Genomic DNA, 26,442 nt, shown 5'->3' with positions numbered 1-26,442 from the left:
ATTTTAATGTATTTGAAAGTAGTCGCTTAGGCTCTCCGCTGAATTTAACTGAAAAATACAGTAAAAATAAAATATTACAGTTTAAAATAACTTTTCTATTTGAATATATTTGTTTGAATATTATATTGATGTCAAAGCTGAATTTTCTGAAATCATTACTCCAGCCTTCAGTGAATTATTGCATGCCACACTACAAGACAATGCTTGATGAGCTGTCAGCTACCCTTTTACGTGTTGCAGACTGACTGAGTTTGTCCCAGGATAGGAACTCAAGTGTCATGCCTAATGGAACACATCCCAGGTGAGTTAGTTGTGATTTCACTGATCTTACCTGTCTGTGAACAACCTTGGATTAGATTGACCAGTGGCTTTGCTCTGAGCTGAAGAAAAAGAGAGTGTGATGAATGAGTTCTGATGAATGGAATTGATCCAGAAATAGGAGGAGAGGGATAAGTCATTCTTCTGGTTGGTGTAACAGTTGGCCTTGTTAGGAAAGATTTATCTGAAGCCCTGGGTTTGAAAAACTGACCCAGACCTAATTCAGAACTTGGATGAATCTGATTTGTTTAGATAATTTATGGCTCACACGCATGCTTATGTAGATAAGTATAGAGATAAGTATATAGATCACACACACAAATGTCATACTTATTTTAAAATCCATCCATCCATCTAGCAATGATTTTATGGAGTTTTAACAATGCTAGGGTGTTGCTATAGGTGGTAAAAAATAAATAAAAAATTGTATCATCCACTGGGCGAAAATCATAAATCTAATCGTACAAAAGTAATAGCAGACCTCAAACTGCACAATTTGAGATATGATTCATGTCTGTAGCACATATGGTGCACGATGAGTTAAGCTTGTTTTAGCAAGCACCACTAATAATAATTGCTTCAAATTAATACTGAAAATTATTCATAGCCACGTAAACCAATACTGCGCAGAGAGATACATTTAGCCTCTTCCAAATGAATGGTAATAGGCCTACTGGTGTGTAGAAACAGCACCACTTGTACAAATGCATGTCCCCTACAGTAAAACTATAGTGCTTATGGACTCACGTAAATGGTTTTCCTCCACCGCGTGCCGATGTATATGTAAATGAGAGCTTCCTGAAAGTGGTTGTACAGAAACATTTGCAGCAGGGAATAATGAAGTGCTCCCTATCCTACTGTACTCCTCTGTTTGTGCTCAGCGAGGACAATCTATTGTCATGAGTATGACAGCGTCTATATGAGTAATTACTGCAGCCCACTGCACACTGTCCAATTTCCCATCCGTCTAATGCGAGAGCACACAACTAATGCTTAGAAGAGTTTGAGAGTGATCCTCGGATGAAATGAGATGTGGCGGTGCTTTTGGTTTACTTATGGCCATCCATATGATTACTTTGGTGCACCAACAGTAGTTGCAAACATGAAAATTGCATTGCATTTCTTCCCAGCAAATCAAAAAGTTTTAAAGGTCATCATTGACTTTGTGGGAAAGAGACTGCTGAGGTGTTGACATCCTAATGGACTAGGTCTATAATTAAATGTTTGCATGCACCCTCACTCACATGATAAATGCTGCTCTCATCGAATAGTGAGATATCATTTTCAACCAGCATGACTCATCCTCTCGGCTTCCACTGCCAAGAACAGAGCCACAGGATTTAGAGCAGCGCTCTGACAGAGGAACTCTTCCATTCCCAAGCTCAAAACAAGAAACTGGGAACTTGGTTTATGTTTCTTCAAGGAAATATGGAAAGAGCACAGCTGTTCAGGCATAACGTCAATTCACAGGCCAATCTGGAAAACTAATTCACCGTGGGTCACCTTGGGAATTTTCTATAGGCTTTTAAAATAATCGTTTTTGGAAATTGAAGAAAAAAAGGTGTGATGGCATTTCTTAAAGATGTTTGAAGATGTTTTATTCTTTTTTTGAAGCCTTTGTTTTTTACAGACTGGAACAAGACTACAATCTGTTACGTTTAAAAAACACAATGTCTAAAAATGCATGTCAGTTATGATTACGTATAACTGATGTTGTTGAACGAAACATCTCTTGGCAACACTTTAAGGTTCATTAGTTAACAATAGTTAATGTATTATGAACTATGAACAATGAACAGTATTTGTTACCGTATTTATTAATCTTTGTTAATATTAGGTTAATAAAAATAAAGCTGCTCATTGTTTGTTCATGTTAGTTCACAGTGCATTAACTAATGTTAACAAATGAAGAGTTCAGATGCAAAATCCTCTAAGTGCCATCTGAAATTTTCTTCTAGAATGATTATTTTTAATCAAGCTTGTATTTTCAAATTCAGTGATTTCACTTAAATGGCAATGAAAATTACCTATTAATTGTCATTTAAGTGAAATTACTGAACTTAAATATACAAGCTTGATAAAAATGATCATTTTAGAAGAAAAATTCAGATGGCACTTAGAGGCTTTTGCATCTGAACTCTTCAAATACAACCTTTGATTTTTTAATAACGTATTAATAAATGTTGAAATTAATATTAACTAAGATTAATAAATGCTGAAGAAGTATTGTTCATTCTTAGTTCATATTAACTAAGGTAGTTAACTAATGTTAGCTAATGAACCTCATTGTAAGGTTTTACCCATCTCTTTAAGTAATATTAATCCTCATTTTATTCATAAATTGTAAAATGCCCATTTTGAAAACCCATTAACAATTCCTAAGGGAATCCATTGCTCAAAAAATTATTTTCCCCAAATGGGTAGTAGGACTACAAACTAAACGGGTTTAGTTTTAGGTAAGCTTAGGTTTATAGGCTTTGGTTCTGATGCTTTGCTGTTGTTGTGACAGATAACACACCCTTGGCAAAAATAATCAGTCATAAATCAATATGAAAATAAATTATTGAAAAAAGACCTGTCGCAAATCTGCATGCAAATATATCAATGTCAATGGGATATTTGATTTCATTTGTATTAAATGGCATGCTATTAATTTGAGCTTTAAAATCATGCAGCAGCAGCAGAAGTAAAACATGATTAAGGAATATCAATACAGTTCTGTCTTAAAAGCACTGTAATAAAAAAGAGCACTCCACACTCTTAGAAATAAAGGTTCCAAAAGGGTTTTTTCGCAGCAATGGCGCAGAAAAAACATTTTTGATTCCCCAAAGAATCTTTCAGCGAGTTTCTAAAGAATCCAGTAAATTACCTTTATTATCAAGAGCACCAACTCTGCTAAACAAACACACATCTTATAACAGCCTAATTGGTTTGCTAATGTTAACTAATTTTAAGCTGGTCTTCCAACCTGGACAAGCCTATAGTGTTCAACTGGTCTGCCAGCTGGTTTCCCCGTCTGGAGAAGCTAAAAAGTGACCAAGCACCGTAAAACCAGCCAACAGACTATAGGCTGAGAGGCCAACAAACCATGCTTTTCCAGCTTCATTCAGCTCAGAAAAGAATCAAGATGCTCCAGTATAAATATAATACAGTGACAGAATGACTACATACATCAAAGTGACACTTCACTAGAAGAGGAGATCTGGAGACCGCGGGTTTCCATTGGCTCATCCACACTGCGCAGGGAGGAGGTCTGCACTATTTATCTGGGATATGAGCGCACCATCTGTCTTTCCGTCAGCCAATAAGCGCTTTAATTCCCACTCTATTCACCGGCGGTGTCTTCATGTAGTGAGCAGACTGCACACTACAGACTGCAGATGAGAGAGAGGAGCACTGCCCTGTGACGTCGTGAGTGAGCGAGCGACAGTACAGAGAGCGCGAGGAAGGAGAGGGAGGCTCCGCGAGCTGTCGTCGTCCGTGTGTAGCTACCGTGTTTCTTTTTTGCCGATATTACATCATATACTTTAATTCCTGACTAGTTTCCGCAGAGGATACTCTCATGAGCCGTTTAATTCCCATCGATATTTGGTATTTATTTTTTACCTGCAAGTCTTTAAGACGACGGAATCATGGCAAGTACACTAGCGTCTGATATTCGTACGATTTCCGAAAAAACGACAGCCCGTCCGACGTTTGTAAACAATAGTGTGTAAACGTTTACGTCTAATACAACTCGTAATCGCTTATTTTTGCTTGTGCGCTTTATCTTATTTGTTGTCAGTCGTTGTAATCGAGCAATACATTTACGCGAAGCACAACAACTGTATACTTGTTTTTTAATTAGTATTTTTTTATTTAGAAACATTCGACTGTTATTTAATCACCCGAAGCAATCTCGCACATGTCGAATCGCGACGCACGCAATATTAATCGTACAAGAGCAATTGCACGCGCACTGAGACAGTTGATGGTTGAAGTTTAATACAAAGCTGTGCGTAGTGAACGCTTAGCACGAGCAATTAAAAGACCATATTTATTTACCTGTCGTTTTACTTCGCACACGTACACACACGGTGGTTATATCAAGCATCCCTCAAGGACCATCTCCACAGACCGTTCCCTATAGAGCCTGCACGACGCAGTAAGTAATATAACTGTGTGCCATAATTGTTCTCGCCAGGGGTCTCATTCACCTTACAGTGAAACAATTTAATTGAATGTGTTTCATTATGAGGTTTCTTTTCTGTTTTGAGCCACCACACAGATGCTGTAGTGTAGAAATCCATCTAAAACATAATTTCAGTGGGCCCTGCAGCAGAACTGAGGGGCAAGTTGACCTGAAGTTTTTTTGAATGCTTGTGTTCTAGAGTCTTATGTTTGAATTGTCACTGTCCGTGGTTCTGAAACAGTTGAAGGCTGTGTTGTAGATCAGTGTTTCTCGATCCGGGTCCTGAAGGTGCCCAGCACTGCACATTTTGTATGTTTTTTGTTATATATACACATCTGATTAAATTCATCAGCTAATGCTCCAAGACCTAAAAAAAAGTAAAAAAAAAAAAAAAAAGTAAAAGTCAGTAAAAGTTACCACCATTTGATAAATGTCATATTGTTTAATAAAAAAGAAAAAAGAAAATACATATCATTTTACTATAAAATATTGTAAAATAATATAAAAAAACATGATTTCAAGGGAATTTAAAATATATATATATTTGAGACATCATGCATATTTTGCAGTGAAATATTGTAAAAAAAATTAATTCCCTCTGTTTAGTCATGTGCTACACTGATTGTGTTCTGAGTTTGTGTCGGGCATCGTGGGCTTCCATTGTACCAGCAGTGTTATTATCAGTAAGTTTTGCAGTAACAAAAATATTTGAATAGCTCAAATAGGTTGGCGTGTAGTAACAGTATATAAAAATCAACAACATGTTATTAGGAACTGTAAGTGACAGTCAGCCCAAAATTATTTCCTCACTGTATTTTTATGTTGAGGTTATAAGGAGACATTCAAAATATGTGTTGCTGGAGGCCCTTCAGGGACAGGGTTGCACATAATAGATCAATATTTCCTGATTACTGCACAGTTTGGATGTATTTAAAACACACTTTTTTCACAGATCAGTTCATTTGTAATAGCTCTATGATGTGAAATGAGTGTGTCAAATAAATTTTGCACTGGTGAGGGTCCTGAAGGGAAGGTGGCGGTTGAGAGGTTTTGATTGTTGCGTTTGTTGTAAGTATTGATGTGAAACAGAATCCAGGGTGTTGTTCTACAGTTTTTGATATATTTGACTGAATTGTATGTGATGCATGAGTATCAGTCTGTGTTTCATACAACTGTGTAGTTTTTACCTTCAGGAACTATTTTTGGGCTGTTATACAACAATTATGGGGAATCGTGAGACCTAATGACCTCAGTGAGGTATAGTATCCCATATACAATTAGACATCCACCGCAAGTTTAATAAGGTTTTTGGCTTTCTCCAAACATAAGCCTGTCTGGATGTAGGTAATAGGGTTAAAGGTCACTCATCAAGCCACATTTCTTTTTGTAGGGTTTGTTTGCTGGCTTAACAAGCATTTTTTGAGGTATAGCTCTGTAAAATCCTTCTTTGTGAAGCATAGCTTATGTGTAGCTTTGTATTATTCTGGGTCACAGAGGTGTCGATTCAATCCTGTGAGTTTTATTGAAGCCATACTTTTGTGGCATTTAGCAATTATGCTGTGAAGGCTGCCTCTGTCTGTAAGTGACAACTTTTAGCCACTATTCCATTTCACTGATGCCGTTTGTGCATGTCTGGCATATTGTTGTTATTTCTGAGATGTTCTCCTTGACATTTTAAATCATTTGATAGCTTTGTGACAGATGCACCTGTAATTTAAGCATAGGTTATTCAGCCTCGCTGGCATTGTGTTATGTGCCTCTTGTTGCTTTGAATACTCACATATCGGAGTGCTAACTGTCAGATCTCCTTTATAGCTGACATGATGCAAAGTGACAATCAACCTTGTGTGTGTGACTCACCTTTGCAGCTGCATTTGAAATTGCGATTTAGGTTTCAACATTAAATGACCATGTTTGTATCCATTTGAACTGTTACATGTGGGCTTCACTACATTTCATGCATGCATATTGTTTTGACGGTATGTCTTTCTGGTAATATTAGGCATCTGTTTCTTTGTAGAGGTATTTTTTATTGCAGTCTGTCTTTTTGCAGGTGTGAAATGCCTGGAAGCGTAAATGGGGTTAATTGGCATTTCCGTTGTGTACTACTTATGTGTTCATCAGCAAAATAAACCCCCTTGGGTCCAGAGAGTGAGTTAACGAACTCTCTTAATTAGAGGAATGATGAATAATAAAGTTTTTATCATGTCTATGTGGATCTGCTGATGGAATGCTATATTTATGCATCTAGATCAAGAGACTCGCATGATTATATACAGAGATACAAAAATGAAACTTGCATTAGATAGATTGACTTATCTGATTGATTGTAACGCACACTGAATGCTTTGTGGTTCATTATACAATCAGTTTAAACAAGGAGATGCAGTTCCGCATGTTAATTACTGCAATTGTTTGAAGTGTCCACAGTGTATTTGCCCATTGGTCAAATATTTTTGTTTGGATTCACAGATAGTTTGTGAATAAGATCATGGCCTGTAGAAGCATTTACACAGTGTCTGCTAGTAATGTGAACGTAAAACGGTGTTCGGACATTCATAGGCTGAATTACACAGTGTGGAGCCAGGCGACTGGAGGCGAGGGGTTGAAAGTAAGAGGGATTCGTAGCATCATCTGAAAAAGAAAGTAATTTCAGATTTAGAGGCAAAAGGGCAAATTATTACATTTTGATAGAAGTTTACGAAGTGCACCAGCGTTATGTGCACCAGTGAATCATGCACAATAAGACCAAGAATGTGCATCAAAAAGTAAATAGCATCCATTTTGATTTTGTATTGATTTTTCGATGAAGGACGTCGCTTCAGCAAACCCCATTTCATGTTGCCTTGAATTTTGGAAGCGTTCACAAGTGAAATGCCACCAGCACAACCATGACCTCTCAAATATTCACCCTTCTTCAAAGTGCAAACACTGAAGCCAGCAGGCCAGCTACTAGGTTCATTTGAGGTAAGGGAAAAGGGTTTTAGGAGGAAAACGTCTAAAAACTCACCCCTGCACCATCTCTGTCTGTTTCCCTAGTTTGCAGCGCTAGTTTTGCTCGGTCAAAATTGAGCCTAGGACAAAAAGTCCATTTGCCTAATTGTAATAATGTGTTTTAGAATGGTTCAAAGTGTGTTTGACTGTTTTCCCCGTCCATACTGCCTTGATGATATCAGCTGAAATGGAAAGTAATTTCAGAAGTGCTGCAAGTTATTACATTTTGATTAAACATTACGAACATAACTATAACAATAACTATTAGCATCCGCACCAATGGATTATAATGTTCTGTTTATTATAAGCGCGCTGCAGTTTTGTCATCTAGCGGCCTACCACTTTTTGTTCATTAGCTGGAAAAAAATGATTCTCAAAGGGATTACAATGATATCATTCCGCTGCTTCGTTATCGTTGTAGTGTAGACTCCAACACTGTTCTTATTATTATAATGAATTATAACGATTATTAAAACTTTATATTGTCATCCTTGGTGTGAACATGTTTTTAGCCCCTGAAGTAGACACGCTCTCTCTGTCCCAAACCCTGCCTGAACAGACTTTGTCGTCAGAAAACAGCAGCACATCTTCTTCAAAGTTAAAAAAGTTTTCAAAAGCAATGTGATAAATGACTGACAGGCAGAAAGTCTTCTGACTGGCTAAACAAAGATTTTTATCCACACTTTTTTGTAGAGGATTGGGATGTCTGAGTGATATTTTAGGACATCTCATTCAGTGAGATCAGTCAAACAGTGACATTTTATAGAAATCTCTTAGAACTGCTTAAGGAAAGTAGTATTCTAAACTTCAGCGTAGGTAATACTTCTAGTGACTCTCTTCACTTATATGCAGATTTACACAGAGAGTGATTGGCCAACTCCTGCGGTTGACATGCTATGCTGACTGACAAGATATGCCTAGATCACTGGAATAGGACATTTCGCAAGGCCATCCACGCTGCTTGATGGCTGACTAAAGCAAGGTGAAGAAAGGCTGAAATAACTCCCCTTAACAAGAGCTATTCAGCTAACATGGCCATTATAGTGGCGCTCCAACAGTGAAGAAAGCCTCGCTGATGGACATATTAATTAACTTGTTCCTCACCTATTTGGTTTGAGGTTTGTAACCATTGCAGAGAGGTGCTGCGAACATTTAAATTGCTGGAGGCTTGACAGATTGAATTGCATTATTGGTTGCTGCACATAGTCGGCAGGTAAATGCACTTCCTTGAGTGACATGTGAGTTCAGGACAATGAGCCTAGAGAGGATGAGGAACAGACAGTGGCGCGGTGAGTCCTACACCTTTGTACCTCCTTGTCCGCCCACTCTGACTCACTGATATAGACTCTAATGCCTCATCTTGATGTGCTTTCTCGTTTTCGATTTCTTGCTCTGTTCTATCACTATCAGATTGACTGATGCCTCCAGGTTTGCATCTGTTCAAACTGATGTCCAACAGGGCAACCTCAACTCTGCTTATATCACTAGATGCGCTATGAGGAAGCCCTGCAGGAGAATTCAGTTGAATTTTGTTTTCCTGTTGTTCAGTGTGAGCTCTCACTCTCAGTGTGATGTTTGGAGGCTTGACACTGCCGATAAGGCTGTAAACTGCTCTCACTATCGCATCAGTGTTGAACCTGCCTGCCGCAGGGAGGAGGAGCAACTTAATGCATCAATGGTGCTTTGAAATCCGGAGGGTCAACTTCCTAAGCCCTTTCTTAGCCTTTCCCAGCGGTAATTTGTATTACGAGCTTGACACGAACACTCTATTGAGACGCTAATATGATTCATATCAATGCTCTAATCCCATCCCTTATGATCTACCTCCATCCCTATTTCCCTTTCCACTATCTCTCGCGTCCCGATTCCATTCCCCATTTCATTCCTCTCCATGTCTTTCACCAGACCCAGCATCTGGGATTTGTAGATAGTGACTGCAAAAAATAGTCTGTCAGAAATCTATTTCAATATGGCATATTGATTTTTTTAAAAGATGGACTGTGTGAGCACATAAAATTTGATATTGTTCTTGTAAAAAACAAGCAAAGTCTTTATACAAGCTTGTGAATTTTGGCTTCAGTATGAGGTTTTGGACTTTCTTTCTTTATATAGCACTGCTAAATGCAACCGAGGTTGCCCAAAGTGCTTTACATTAAAATAAAAAAGAATAAAATATAAAATATCAAACATACATAGTAACAAATCTCACACCACAGACACCACATATACCGCATTGAGATTACCTGTTATAAGCGGTCAATGATAAATGTGCCTTGAGCAAGTTCTTAAATACTGATATAGATTTAGCAGATCTAATAGATAAAGGCAGCTCATTCCATAATCTCGGTCCCATAACAGCGAAAGTGCGATCACCTTTATGAAGGCGTTTAGTCCTTGGTACGACAAGAAGTTTTAGATTTTCTGAGCACAATGATCTAGACTAAAACGACCAAAATATGTTATAAATAGGAAATAGAGGGAAAGTAAGCACTCTATAATATTAAATTCGAAAATCAATGGCAAGGAACAGCTTTAGTGGAAGAATTGATTGGAGTCTATCAACTGTATTCAGTGCTTGGACAGTTTAAAGCGATGGAGCCGCTTCTGGTGCACAGGTCAGAGAAAGCCATTTCAGCTCAATTTTGGCTATTCTCTGAGAGTGGGAAAGAGGATGTGGTTAGGGAACTGTCCATCAGTGCTGAACCTTTACTCCAGCAGCGTTCTAGTAACTGCCATAGTGAGAGCAGTTTGTCACATCAGGAGTTGATCAAACACAGTTCCTCTGCAGTAGCGGCCTTTGCTGTGTTTCACCTGTTTCACTTGAAATGGGTCTTGCAACTGAAGGGGTCTCTGCTTGCACTTGAAAAAGAGCTATACCCCCACCATCACACAGCAGGGTCGGAAATTTACAGGGGCTTGCGGTAAAAATGGCACAAAAAACAAAACAAAAAACAAACAAGATATGGTGCAAAAAAGTCTCTGTATAAGTTCTTGTTTTTAATATTTAGGCTATATAAGTAATATCACACAAGAAAAAGTGCTGTTTTCCCGAATATCAGCACATTTGCAATTGTGATATTGATTTTAAACAACAATTCAATAAACAATAAGTTAATAGGCTATTAGGTGATACACTTTAGACAAAATATTGTCTGTTTTTTCTCAGACCTCAAGCAACACAGTTTCAGTTTGCGAATCGTTCTAATGAATGACTCGACAACTCACTCGACGATGACTCGTTCTGCTTTGTCTCTGAATGAAGCAGCCATTTTGAATGAATCGTTTGATTCAATGACTAACTGGTTAAGACAATGATTTGCTGCCACCTATTTGCAATTTTAGTATTATTTCATTTTAGCTGAGGGATGAAGATTGAATGCCGTTTTTGTTTTCGGTCATGATTGTAACGATAGATCTGGTTAAAGAGGTAGAATGTGTTTATAAATAGACTATTTAGAGTGAAATAGGAGATAACATTGTAAATATAACAGAGATAAAGTAGTTGCAGTCGCAATCTGACTGTTTCTTTGAAACCGGCCTCCGAAATTGCAAAGGCAGTTTCCACTGACTACGTTTACAAACTGTCAATATTCGGGTTATGGTCGGGTTAAGGTCACTATTTGGGTTTCTGAAACATTCGGAATAACCCGTTTACATGTGTGAGTAAAGAGAGTCACTCCTGTATACATGGAATTTGTAGTCAATTGGCAATATCCCGATGTAAACGACGACACACGGTTAGCGTCTGGACGTACGGACAACCTTAAGATGCAATATGCGTCATTTCCGATTCTTCTTCCTGTATCCAAAGACAACAACAACAGCACCACGCGGATAATGAATAGTTCGGTGCAGATAGCGATCGCCTTTGTTTGCGCTTTCCTCCTCGCTCCAAAAGTGTGGTGCTGTGCTGCGTCTCGCCATGTTTACCTCTACTTCTTGTTTACTTCCGGTATACTGCACGCGGGTTTTTGTATGCCCTGTCTCTACTCAAAAGACCAAGATTCCTTGCGAATAAAACATGCGCAGAACACAAATCAGTGTTCCTTTTGATGGGGATATGCCGATACGCGTTTACATGACCAAATATTCGGGTTAGAAAAGGGGTACCCCGGGTTTTTGCCGGTGTTTACATGGCCGTGCACGACCGGGTTATTGCTAATATCCCGGTTTTGAACGGGTTATTGGCTGCATGTAAACGTAGTCACTGTTCGTCTGTAGTCTACAATAACACATTTAAGACTCACACTTTAAACGCAATCACAATTCAACAACAAAAAAACTACTTTTTTATATATTTTCTGAAGAATTTGTTGTTCTTGACCATGCAAAACTCACTTCCATGATGATAATGTGTTTTGAGTGCTTGCCAGATCATTTCTAAGTGGTTACTAAAGTGTTAGTGGTGTGTGGTGCTGTTGGTGGTTGCTTAGGTATTCTTGGTGTATTCTGTGGTTTGCCAAGACATTACTGTGTTGCTTGCTATGCAGCTAATTATGCTAACTGATCATGAATTTTTTTGTGCATTATTATGCCGTTGTTAGGTTGTCCTGGGTGGTTGCCAAAGCATTGTCATGTTACTATGAATTTGCTAATGTGTTTTGGGTGATTGCTAAGGTGGTTGCTAGGCTGTGGTTTGAGTTGGTAACATATTATGAATGCTTTGTGCATTGCTATGTGGCAGTGTTGGGGATTAGCTAACTACAAGTAAAGACACTACTAACTTAACTAAATTTTTCAGTAGCTTGACACTAGCTCAGTTGCTTTAGAAACAGTGTAGCTTTTCCAGTAGCTAACTACTTTTTCCAGCAAGTAGTGATGTAGCGTGACCGAAAGCTACATTCCGTTTTGCATTTTGACGAGCCTGCAATGTATTGTGCATTACCACTATCTTTGTTTCATCACGCATCTTGCGGCTATATGGTTTACTGAGGAGAGATATTCTGATGACTATGTGCTGGGTTGATATTTCACATGAATTGACTAGTAAAGGCTACACTTGTTGGCTGTGTAATATATCCAAACCAAAGATTAAAACGCTGTCTGCGTCGAAGACATCAAGCACATACAGGTGAATAATAGTCTTTTTTTTAAAATTGATTAATTGTCCTGCTTTATTGCACTCTATTTATGATTTTGTGATGACCCGTCATAGTTTAATCTGTCCCTCCACAGTTTTATAATGAACCTAAAAAGTCACTAACGTTGATTTTTGAGCCATTGCTTTGGCAAAGCATCTGTCAATCGAACAGTAAACAAAATCGTGATATAGCTTAGTGCGCTTATCACACAACAAAAGTTGTGTTTCTGCGGGTTTCAGAGCGAAGAAGAGGCTCATTTGTGTCTCAGAGCACCTCCCTTCACAGTAAATGAACCTAATCAGTGCATGTGCTGTGAGTTTAATGTGAATTTTTGACAACTTCTGTGTTTAAGTTGCATATATTTTGTTCTTGCATTGATGTTACATTTGTAGCAATTTTGCATTATGACAGCCATATATATATTGTGAGTATTGTGTGTGTCTTTGGATGTAGTTTACAAAATAAAACAATACTCTTTAAAAATCATAATTGTATTGCATTACATTGTTTTAAACCCCAAATATTTTACTTAAAACATTCTTCATTAACAATTAACATTACAAGCTAGCTACTTTTCATTTTTTTTGATAGACATTATTTTGTTGCTATAGTTGCTAATGTACTACTATGAAGGATTTTGTGCATTGCTGTGCAGTTTTCTATGGTGTTACTACTGTTTTGGTTGGTTGCCAAGGCATTGCCATGTTTCTATGCAGTGCTAAGGTGTTTTGGGTGGTTGATATGGTTTTGCTAGTGTATTCTAGGGGTTGCCAAGACATTACTATGTTAATATGCAGTGTTCTGAGTGCTTTAGCATGTTGCTATTTGATTTCTTAGGGTCTTCTGGGCAATTCCTGGTTGGTTGCTTAGCTAAATGCAATTTATTATTTTACATAGATCTCATATATCTCACAATTATCACTACATTTATTTAGATTTAAAACTTAAAATAAAAGTTTTTTATAATTTGCATATTAATAGCCATATTTTTGGCATCTTGATTTGTTAAATGACCAATAGTAATAGTGATGCTTTCCTTGGCAAACACAGCTAATGACATATTACCAGGGCCCTGTTGCTTGTTTGGTGTCTTTCATTAGTATGCTTAGCCTGTGAGACACGTACTGTGGTGATGTGTTCTCTTATCAGGCCTTTACACAGGGATGCTAACGTTTGTTCAGCATTATTCCTTTAAAATGGCTGATAATAGGCCTCGGCGTACTTTGTAAAACTACGGTATGATTAATGGCCAGCTGTTGCATTGGACGTTGACTCTGTGGCCAGGTTTTTTCTAACATTATGGTTTTTAAGCTTTAGATGTGGGTGCATTTTGCAAAGATAATGGTGTTTGTGTCCTAAGCCAGATTTGCGAGAGAGAGAGAGAGAGAGAGAGAGAGAGAGAGAGAGAGAGAGAGAGAGAGAGAGAGAGAGAGAGAGAGAGAGAGAGAGAGAGAGAGAGAGAGAGAGAGAGAGAGAGAGAGAGAGAGAGAGAGAGAGAGAGAGAGAGAGAGAGAGAGAGAGAGAGAGAGAGAGAGAGAGAGAGAGAGAGAGAGAGAAGCAAGCTGGCAACTGACGGTAAACCCAAGACCAGATGGAGATAAGGAGCAACGAGAGAGAGAGAGTCACTGTGTGTGGATCGGATTTTGCCTACATTCAAAAGTAAAGGATAGTAAAACCTGAAATGACCTGTAATGTACAGTATAGTACTGGTAAACAGCTTAAAAAACGTAGTCTTAATTAATAGTAGAAAATATTATTGTACACTACCATTCAAAAGTTGGTTACATTTTTTTTATGTTTCTGAAAGAAGTCTCATGCTCACCAAGGCTGCATTTATTTGATCAAAAGTACAGTAAAAACAGTAATATTGTGAAATATTGTTACAATTTAAAATATCTGTTTTCTATTTGAATATATTTGAAAATGTTTTTTATTACTGTGTGATGTGTATTATTTTTGTGCTTAATATTTTTTTGTGGAATACGTGATGCATTCTTTTTCATCAAAGGATTTTTTGATGAACAGAAAGTTTAAAAGAACAATATTTATTTGAAATAGAAATCTTTTGTAACATTATAAATGTCTTTACTGTCACTTTTGATTAATGCGCCCTTGCTGAATAAAAGTATTCATTTCTTAAATAAAAGTAAAGAAAAATTAAACTGTAGGGTAGCTCAATATTAAACCAACAGGAGTCAATGGAAAGTCTTATTTTTATAAAAAAAAAAAATGTGTGTGCATGAAAGGGGGAATAACTGACAGGTTTGGTCAAGCTTATACAAAAGGGGCACTTTAAACACTGCTGACTAAAACTTTTTGCTCTATTTTTCTGTGGCTTTTCGCCCATGTATTGACCAACCGTGAAGTTAGAGGATGTAGATTGTTGCAGCAACATCATATATTAGGTACTTCGTTGTCTGAATGAACTTCAATTTCATCGTTTCAATAGTTGGCTCAAATGACTGTGGGTGTGATAGACCGGCTGAAGATAAGAAAAGGAGGAAGTGAGGGAGGAGGTGACTAAGCTAATAAATCCAGCACTAAACAAATCAGCCGCTGAGCTAATAGGAAGATTTATTAGTCTGGTTTAAGTGCTAAACACAAGCTTTGCAGCCATTTTCAGTGTTCAGAAACAACAGAACCAAACTACAATTTGCAAGGTTTTACAAATCAATGCAGATAAACTTCTAATTTTATGTTACTGATGTTCTTTGCACGTCTATTTGTGGTATACTTGAGTGTATCAGTGTGTACCATTTACCGGCCTTACATGGACATGACAAAAGTTGAAAAATTGAATATAACTTTGCATAGACATTCGTAAGATGTTCTTTAAAGGGCACCTATTATCCCCCTTTTCACAAGATGTAAAATATGTCTCTGATGTCCCCAGAGTGTGTATGTGAAGTTTTAGCTCAAAATACCCAACAGATAATTTTTTACAGCATGTTTAAATTGTCATTTTTTGGGGCTCAGAATAACGCACCGTTTTAGTGTGTATCCCTTTAAATGCAAATGAGCTGCTGCTGGCAGCCCATAGGGCGGAGCCTCACGAGCTCGCGCTCAGAGCCAGGACAATCTCATCTGATAACATCAAAACAGAAACTCTCAGTAACGCTGTTCATTTCGACCCGGAGTCGGACAATAATGCCCACGGAGCCAGAGATCTCCGCTGTATGGAGATAGAACAGGTATCGTTTAGTTTAATTACGGTTCTAACTAATTTGTCATCTGCTTTTATCCACTATTAATACAAGCCTGCTGTAGCAAACCCCGTCCGAATGATGACCAAAATATACTGAGGAGTTCAATGAAGTTTATTGTACATCACACAAAAGATGAAGCGTTAGTTTTACTCCAGAAAATCACTGTAAGAGCTACACAGTGCACTTTAAAGTCTTATCCATAAACTCTCTCTCTCTCCCTTTCATTGTCATCAACATACACAGCGAAGTACACAAAACACTCGTTACAACCAACCAACAGTAAACAAATGTATACACACCTTTTCAGTGGGTGCTTAATAAACTGGAAAAATGACTCGATGAGCTGTCATAAAGTGCGCGCTCTCACTTTCATTTCTGCAGTGATCAGTAACGTTAGGCCTGTCGCTCCGGAGACTGGATCACGAACAGTTGGTACTGATCCATCCTCGAGTAACAACGGGAGTAAATGAAGACTGCTATGTTCATTCTTACATCCATCAACAACACACCTCAATCGCTTAGGATACATTCTTGTCTACAGCTGCTCCAGCGTCGAAACACTGGTGGACTGTGTCTGTCCAGCTCACTCAGGGCGGGTCTATGCTCAAACTGCAGTGTCAATCAACAGTCGTGGGAGGAGCCTGTGCAAAGTGACGTCACATTGCCCCGAATCTGAGAACAGCTCGTTCTGAGACAGTGCTTATGATTTATGGAGATTTTAAAAAAAAGCACTGGGTGGATTTTTATCATTATAGGGTGGTTGTGTACACACACTGCCAACACACATTTATGTTCGAACACCATGTAAAAGTGAATTTTGCGTAATAGGTGCCCTTTAACACTTATTGTCATGTCATGTATAAATGTTTTAGTTTTGTGGGTGTACTTTTAAACGTTTATGTTTGAGCATTTCTGTTATTCCAGTTTCCCAGAACACATATTTTAGTCATATCTGTCAGGTTGTAGGAACATTTCATGGTTTATATCCCAAAAAAAGCCCACATGTGCTTCTGTCAAGCTGCTGCCTGGGTTTTGCTTTAATCGTCTGAAGGGAATTCATTTAAGACTGCATTTGGTGCACTCTCCAAATTCTTATTATCATTGGCTAGAGGCCTAATTTGACCCAGAATGCATTAGACCTAGTTTGCTGTTTGCTTTGAGTGTGTACTTTTCCCTCTTATCACAGGTTTTGTTGTTGGATCGTGTTTGTGTGTACACGTAAATGTGTCACCATAAGGTCTCTGCATGCCACCGTTCTCTCCAATCCACATAACGGCATGCATTTGAGTGGTGCCCGCTCTTCATTTTCATCGCACACAATAGCCCTGATGGCATAGCAGTGGTGTTTAAAACCAACTGGAGCTGCTGTATTCATGCCTTTGTGTGCATCTGTGCACTTTCTGCTGCAGCATTATGAATACAGTGCTGCCCGCCCAAAGCCTTTCTGGCCCTCAAGGGATCAAGCTGAGGTACAATTCATTTCAGGTGGCCTTTTAAATCCCAGTGGTGGAGAAGATTGAGTCTTCCTCACATTTGCCCTCAGGTCTTTTAACTTAGGCAGCAGGGGCTCCAGCAGATTGTGGAGTTCCTTCAAAAGGCCTCCTTGAAGGACTTGCCACCTGCTGAAGAGAGAAGTGAAGAGGACTGTTGCTTTTATTCGGACTCACTCGGCTAGAAGAAGGATTGGTGGGAGGGAACAGTAGGGTCAGGGATGAGGGACTTCATGTATGACCAGAACCTCTGTTTTAACCAGGTTGAACCAGGTAACTTAAAACTCTCAAAGACAGGTCAAGGAGAGCAAATTTGTCGATGTTAATATGATACTTTTATTTTTCATTAGCGTCTTCAATCTTCTCTAATGTCTTGGTTGTCCAATTCTGCTTGTGGAGTTCCATTTTCCTGCAGATTTTAGTTCAAACTTACCCCATCACAGTTGCCTGGAGGTTGACCTAGGACCAATAACCCAGGCTGAAGGCTGAGGCTGATCCAAAATCGCATACTCAATACTGAAAGTAGGTGAAAAACAGTGTGTGAAATGAGTAGTATGTCTGAATAATAAAACAGTAGGCCAAACATACTGTACACGAATGGCCTACTACTTTCACTGAGATCCTGAAGTGCGCATCCAGTGGACAGTTTACTATCCCATGAGGCCACAGGGGAGTATTTTTGAATGGCAGTGAAACGAAGCTACTGACACTGATACGTCCCACGACAATGACAACATGATGTAGTGTAGTATGTCCGGATTAAAGTCATGCTACACACATTTATACTAAATAGAGCATAGTTTTTCAAAGTAGTTTGATAGACACATCCCTTGACATCCACCTGTTTCGGGTGTGTTTAATTAGGATTGAAGCTGAACTCGGTAGGATAGTAGCCCTTTAGGAGCAGGATTGGACACCCCTGAATTAAACGGTCAATTTGTTTGCTGCTGTGCCTTTAAGAAATTCCTCCTTCGCATGTGAAATAAGAAATAGAGCTTCTGCCGAGCTGTGGGTTAGCTGTCAAGTACAATATAGTTTTTGACTCCCCCATCCCACCCTCTTTGCAAAGCATGCATCATTGTGACAGGATCATAAAACAATCTGAGCCAAAATGTGCCGTTCAAACTGTAAAGGTCAGATATCTATCTATCTTGTTAAAAGTAAACTTTGGCCGCTCTATCCTAATGTTAACGTCCTTCAGGAGGATATGCACGATATTTGACGGACTTGGGAGTTGGGATGTTGTGGAATATTGTCATACAGTCTGTATGTGAAGGTTCAGGGTTCAGTCTGTATGTGATTCAAGGCAACCCAAGCTGACAAACGCTTGTTTGTCAAGCTATTGTACCAACACACTCTCATTGCAATTCTTAACTATTTTATGTTTTGGCAAATTGGTGGGAAAATCGTATGAATTTGTATAATCTCATTCGTATATTTTCATACGATCTGCTTACGCCCCACAGCCGGTTAGGATTGGGGTGGACCTTCATGCTTAGTGTTTGTTTGTTTTTTAAATTATACATTTTTATACAAATCAAAACAGACAAATTCAGACAAAATCACCAACTCGTAAAATATGTATATATAAGTATATTATGTTTTCTCATGAGATCAGGTTGCATTGTACGTACAACAAGGGAACTCCAGTAAACCTTCATACGATAGACCTCGGGGCTTGAGCACCTACAGGAATGGCAGAGATATTCCTCATTAATCAAAAAAATAAATTACAAGATTGGTGGATCACATAGGGTCACAGCAAGTCATAATACACACAATGCGTCATTAGAATTTAACATTGTAATTAAAACAAAAACTTCAATTAACACCGGCATCCTCTTCCATTAGTAAAATGCTGCTATGTTTTCAAATTATAAGTCATCGTCATTGTCAAGTAATGAATTCAACTTAACCAGGTATACACTGCAGCCTGCACATTTAAATTAAGTCATTGCCATTCTTTTCTCTGCAAATATCTTTTCTTTCTATGCAAATTAGGCTCATTATAGAATGTGCCTGATTCACAAACATCAGCAGTATTTTCCTGTAAATGCGGCTTTTTGGAAGGTTTGTTTGAGTCAATTTTCCTGTAATCATGGCAGCAGTAATTGTAAGCCTGGAGAAGGATTTTTTTTTATTTTATTTTTTTAAGAAGTCTTTCAAACATCCTGTGTAAAAATCTCAACTCCTGCAGTGAAAAACTTTACCATTCAGCCATTGTCTGGGTGCATTTCTTTGCGTAGGGCACAATTGTCCGGTGCAAACTGCGATCAGGCCTAATTTTGTGGGTGTGTTCGTGGCATCACTTCATTTGCATAATTCCTTCAGTAAATCGGATGGCAACACAATGCAGCACATGCAAATAAACAATGCTATCAGTGGGCGCAGTTTTTCACAGTTTCATATTCTTAATTCCCCCGTGACTCGTCGCTCTTTTCCATGCAATCACAATGAATGGAGGTTTTTAGGTTTCAAAAAGGACACAAAAGCACCATAAAAGTATTATAAAAGTGGCCTTTACGACTTGTGTGCTGTAGTCCAAGTTTTCTGAAGCCATACGATAGCTTTGTGTGAGAAACATACTGAAATTTAAGCCATTCACTACATCTGCTTAGTAAAGAATAGTCTCTTGCATAGACATCTTTGAAAGTCTAATCCAGTTTGCAGATTTTTCTGGCCAAGAACCGCCTACTTAGAAAGGAAGACACCGACTGACAGAATGACAGATGGACTATGTGATCAGAAATGTTGTCTATCCACAAGTACTGATTATTTAACATGCATCACTTAGAAAACAAATAGTTATATACCATTCTGTAGATATCTAGATTATTGACAAATTTAGGGTTTAAATTAAATATCAGGCATAAAGATTTGATGCCTCTAATGGAAAATTGATTGTTTTTTCCCCCATAAACGACTTGGCACCTTCTGAATCTTAACACAACTCTGTATCCAAATGGCCTAAAATGTGTGTGTATTTTCTCCCAGAAATGGTGTAGATACCAGCTAATCAGATTTAGTTTTGTGTGCAGTATTCATCAGAAAACCATTGAGTGGACTGTGGGTGTGCCGTCTGAGGCTGAGACTAAATGAAGAATAACCAAAATGACCATCTGTTCATCACATCCATTCTACTACAGAATTAACATTTTTCTGCCAACCTAGACATTCTTCTGATGCAAAGAACTCTAAGGCACTTCATCTAGGCCTTTTTAAGGCAACATTTTATCCTTCATTGATAATTTTATCCCAGAATGCATTGTGATAAGCTCATTGAAAAAAAAAACATACAAGACGGAGGACAAATAGAGAAAGATGTTGACTAATGGACTGTACAAATGTGACCCTGGATCACAAAACCAGTCTTATGTTGCACGGGTATATTTGTGGCAATAGCCAACAATACATTGTATGGGTCAAAATGATAGATTTTTCTTTTATGCCAAAAATCGTAAAGATCATGTTCCATGAAGATATTTAGTAAATTTCCCACCTTAAATATATAAAACATTTATTTTTGTGAATGGATGCAGCACTATCGCCAATAGAAATCGACAACTTAAAAGGCGATTTTCTCAATATTTAGATTTTTCTGTACCCTCAGATTCCAGATTTTCAATAGTTGTGTCTCGGCCAAATATTGTCCTATCCTAACAAACCATACATCAATGGAAAGATTATGTATTCAGGTTTCAGATGATGTATAAATCTCAATTTAAAAAAAAATACACATAAGACTGGTTTTGTGGTCCAGGGTCACAAATTTCGAAGTAAAAGATTGCCTATCCATTATTTGTGTGTTATATGTTTATGCTTAGTAGTGCAATGGTTTATCAGCTTAGCAACATGCTGACACCAGACTTTTTTTTTTTTTTTTTCGAAAGAGGGAAGACACTGAGGGACCCCTTACAAAAAATAAGTTTATTCAAGTGTGCTATTCAGAAAATACTTTCAGTCTACTTTTTATGTACTTCTAAATAAAAAATGTACTTTATGTATTGCACTTTAAGTATACTTGACTTATACCGACAAAAGTCTAAGTATTAGGCCTATACTTGTATTAAATCTTTTGATTAAGATATACTTATAGTATAATTAAGTATTCTAAGTAAATTTGGCTTGTACTGTAGTTGTGTTTACTCTTTGAGTCCTATTTCACATAGTTTTACATACTGTCATAAACTTACATCACAAACTGTTATATAAATTTACATTGTTTGAAAATATTGATTTATAAAGAAAACAGATGTTCCTAATTATACATTTCTGAAATGTTGTATAGGCTAGTCCACTCGAGTGTATACATAGGAATTGACTTCATATCTACTTTACACTTTCCCCGAATCCCCGCCACTGACAGAATTTTCCGACTATTCCGACTTATCATAGGGGGCGCTATTATGCATCTTATGAAATAGTGCTGAATCTCCTTATCAAATCACAAATCACAAACTAACCTCATGCTTTACTTGTCACTATGATGGTAACCCCCTGGAAAAAAAACATAAAATAAACTCTTCTAAATTAGCATTGCAAAACATTAAACACTAAATCTCCCATTTAACCGCCATTGATGGAAATTTCCGGCTCTCCGTGTTTTCACTGTTAAACGTGTCATATACGCTATGACACATTTTCTGAAAGAGTACTGAATCTCCTTATCAAAAGACATGTAGAGGAAAGAAGCAGAAACAAGCGATAGCATATGTAAGCAAATGCATATGTAAAATAATGCAATCATCAACATTAAACAGCATAAATAAAAACTGCCTAATGTTACTGAATGAAATGTCGACCCAGGACAAGGTTTAGAACTGTGCAAGCTTTGGGGGTGTTAATGGACTCGACCTACTCCATCTGTGTTTTGATCATAGTTCTGAACCCAATTTAGTCGTTGACAAAAACGTGATTTTCTCAGCTTTTTGCTGCAAAGTGTTGGCTTTTTTTATGAAATTTACCCACATTCAAGTGTTGATAAAAAAAAAGAATGCATTAATATATATATATATATATATTTTTTTTTTCACAGGTCCCCTCAGGGGCTCCGTAGAGTTAACATTAATCTTGCAAAAAAAAAAAACATTTCAGCATTTACTCTCCCTTTCGAGTGCCATAGCAATGCGAAATTAAGTTCCTCTAAAACTAAAAGAAACAAGTTTATTAAACTCAAAATATTGAAGGTTACAGGTTACTTAAAATGTATAATCAAGTACTTTACATGTTTTAGTATGTTTGTCAACACATCAGAATAAGTGTAATTCTTTAAAGTGCGACAAAAGATTATTAAAACGTAATGGTTTAAAATGGTTTTAATTTGTTATTATTATAAAGTAGACTTACAGTCATGATCCTAAAAAGGGCCTAGTGACTTCACGCGTCGAGTTACTGCACATGTAGAGCGTTTAGACAAGTCAGTCACAAAGCTAATGTAAATGACAGTTAGAATAGGCAGCAAACAGCACTCTAGATTGTGTTTTCTATGCATGGTAGCACAATAAAGAAACTCTTGTGTGCAGTTGTTGTAGAATAAATGACTTACCAGAAATGTCAGAAGGAAAGCAGAGAACTGTCACGCCCCTGTGTTAATATGTGTGTGGTGTCATGAAGCTTCAGGCTTTAGTCTTTTATGAGACACTCTGTCAATAAGCTGTCTGTTACTCCTCACACTCATGCCTTATGGCATTGATTGAGGATTTACAGCTCTGCATCTTCTCTCTCTCTCTTTCTCTTTGCTGCCGGTGGCCTGCGTCTCTGATCCATGTAGGCGTGTATCACAGCATGGGTTTGCATGTGTCCTGTTGCGTTTCACTCGTGCGACTCAATGGGAGTCGGTGTATGTTTGTATCTCGCTGTTTCCTAGAGTGTCTTAGTGCTTCATGGCTTTCCAATCAAGTTTTTTCCTTTTTGTTTTTTGGCACTGTGTGAGTTGCTTTCAATATATACTTTCAATTTTATGATGACTCAGTCAGGAGGTTTCTAAAAATAAGCCTATATGCGGTATTACATACTTTCATCATATATTCTATACAGAAAACAAATGGCAAGGGGAGCTCAAAGAAATGAGCAGTGGATCTGAAATTTATGAAGATCAGATGCTTTGAGCAAATGTTAGACGTTAATAAGGTTAAGCATCCTAATTGAGAGCGATGTATTGAATATGATAAAACATTTCTTAGGTTTTGATGCTTGGAACGTAATCTGCATAATCAGCAAGAATCTTCGTACTGATTCGAGGTGTATTATGATGGCCTTTTTTGTTTTGGTGATTGTCTATCCTGTGGACATGCATAATCAAACTTGTTCAATTTTGTTGTGTGAAAGTCAACTAGCATTGTCCTGTTAATTAAATGTAATTTAATTTTAATTTTTTTTTTTTAAATATATTTTTTAGTACTTTTAACTTAAACATTTTATTTTAGCTTTATTTCAATTAACAAACATAACAATAACAACTCTGGAACCAATGGCCTTTGGCATCATTGATGTCAAACCTATTACAACACATCCATATATTTGAATATGGACTTTATGATCCTTTTTTATTTATTGTTTTACATTTTATGGAGCTTGGCAGCTCTGGTCACTATTTTATTTCATTCTATGTAAAGATCAGTGTGAACACTCTGAAAAATATCTCCTTTTGTGCTTCGTGGAAGAAAATAAAGTATTTTTTATGACATGAGAGTGAGTACATGATGACAGATTTTAGGGTGAAATATACCTTAAGAAACCTGATGAGACTAGCAACCCATGCTGGGGACCAGCATCTGATACCCAACATTCACTGGTGTTGTATTATGCTGATCTTTTCAGCAAGCACATTCAGTATGGCATGTCTCTGTTTAGTTAAATCTTATTTAGGTATTTTTAATGAGTATTTACCAGTGCATTTGTTTTTGTGTGATTATAGTGAAGTTGTGAGGTCATCACAGTCTATTTGCGCATGTGCTATAGATCCAAGTCCAAGATGGAGAGTCCAGGGCGGATGGATACAGCAGCAAAGCTTTTCTCTCACCCCATAATTATTGACTGTGTTATGTGCTGTGGATTATTGGCTTCACGTTCTGCCAGCTTGAATTACATCCCTCAACGTCTGGTCACGTACTCCACCAGCCGAGCTTCCAAACTCAGACATCTCCTGTGATTTTGGAGGAATTAGAATTGACATCTTTGAACTTCCTTTTGAATCCTGCAGATTTAGGCGTATTAACAGAGGAGGAAGTTGGCTTACGCCGAGATGTGTCATGGTAGAATAAAGAGTTTACCTCACTTCGGACACCTTCCATTTGATTTTTACTAAATGAAAATGACTATGCATAGCAGAATTCCCTTGGAGAATGTGTGTCCTTTGTTATGAGATGTGCACACACTTACTGTCTAATAGTCTGTGATCCTCCCATCCAGATTTACATCAGTCAGGTTGTCAGGCGTTCATCGCCCTTATCAGTTAGCAGACAGGTCGATGTCGAGGAGGTCAGTGATGGTTTTTCATCATTCAGTGTGCATTTCACAGGAAGTGACAGTAGAGTGTGCGGTAGCAACACTGGGGAGCAATTGTCGCAAACTACAGTAACTAATATCCTAATATACTTTTCCAAAGGGGTCATCCCCAAGAGGGGCACTTGATGGCCCCCTATTTGTTTTATTGGAGACCTTTGGACTCTAGAAAGTATAATTGGTGCATTCTATGGTAGTAATCATAATTACTATTGAAAAAAAAAACCTGTTCTCCTCGCCCACAGCCGTTTCTAAAGATTACATTGGTCATGCAAATCACAGTGCTGATTGCCTATAATGCTATAACAAATACTAACCTCTTACCCTAACCTTAATGCTGTTGAAGTGTGGGTAGCACATCCTGATAGATAGCATTATTTGTTGTGATCAGATGCCTCCATGGTATTTCTGAACTCTGAACTGAATCCATGAAGTCTGACCTTTTCTTGAAAGGTGACTGTGTGATTGAGTTCACCAATCAAATCAGCTGTGGGCCTTTATTAGCTAGGGGAAATTCATAATTTACATTGGTGCCTGTGACCCGGATGGGAGTAAAGGGGGGGGGGGGGTGAGTGTAACAGAAACCAGCTGGTTAGAGCTGTGCACGTAAATCTCTCTCCCCTGACCTCAAACAAATGAGGCTAGAGGCTCCAATCTTTAGCATAGTTGTTAGCCTCCCGCCTCCATGTCAGTTGATGCTGGTTCGAATCCGACTCAAAGCTGTGTGAGTAGGACCAATTACACTTACATTGATGAAAAGACCCAAACCATAACCTGTGGAAAAAACAAAACACAAAAACAAACATCTTAAATCAGCCAAACCTGATTTGCTGGTCTCCCAGCCGGGTCAGGCTAGTCTGTTGGCTGATTTCCGAGGGGTTATGGGCACTTTTTTTTAGCTATTTTCTGCTATTATTTTTCGGGACCTGCAAACAACAACAAACCAGCCTTTTTCAGCAAGTTATGTAGAGATCAAAATATCATAGAGACCTAAAGGACCAGGTGCACTCTCTCATGGTTGAGCACATAAGCCTTTCAGAGTATACTCTACTCTACACTAGTAGACCTTTGTTTTCAAGCACTGAATTCACTCGCTGTATGCAGACTATGTTTGTGAACGGTCACCGTGATTTTGCCAAGTAAGATCCTGGAACAACATTCCGGTCTGAAAATTTAGTCCTAACCCTATCCTTATGCCTAAATATAACACTACCCATAAGTTAGCCCTGAAATCAAATGAAATGATAGGTGAATAAGAATGGTGTAGAAGCACCTAACCCTGGTTGTAAGCCTAAACTTGCTTTAAAGATTGGTTGATTGGAATGTTTTTCCAGGATCAACAAAGATGTTGATCTAGGGACATGTTGTACTTGGTAAAAATCACCTTTATTCTCCGTTTAGGGAGATCAGTAGACTAGTTCGCCTAGCCAAAGTGGAAATACAGTATATTCCGGGTTTAAGGTGGACTCTTTTAACTTGGACCACTAAGCAACCACCAACCACCCAAAATGTTCAAGAAACCAGCTTGAACCCCTTAGTAACCACATAGCAATTTGCTAAAAACACTAAAAAATGTATCCAGCTGGTTAGAGCAAGTGCCTTGTGTTTGTCTCCTTATATCTAAAGTCATTCTGTGTTTGTATTAATATGCTTTGATTATGGTTATGCTTGTTGGCCTG

The 26,442-nt window shown here is 38.0% G+C and overlaps 1 protein-coding gene across 1 annotated transcript in view; it reads left to right on the top strand.

The window, feature by feature from the left end:
- The first annotated feature begins 4,284 nt into the window (after nt 1-4,284).
- The window catches only part of gabbr1b (gamma-aminobutyric acid (GABA) B receptor, 1b), a 126,049-nt gene continuing 103,891 nt past the window's right edge, over nt 4,285-26,442 (top strand). The window contains exon 1 of the mRNA XM_081376984.1: nt 4,285-4,462. The gene's annotated coding sequence lies outside the window, so the exon portion shown is untranslated. The remainder of the gene's footprint in view (nt 4,463-26,442) is intronic.

Source organism: Scardinius erythrophthalmus (assembly GCF_964197995.2).
Source record: "Scardinius erythrophthalmus genome assembly, chromosome: 10".
NCBI lineage: Eukaryota > Metazoa > Chordata > Actinopteri > Cypriniformes > Leuciscidae > Scardinius > Scardinius erythrophthalmus.
The sequence above is the reverse complement of the archived record's forward strand: the minus strand, read 5'-3'. Positions and strand labels throughout refer to the sequence as shown.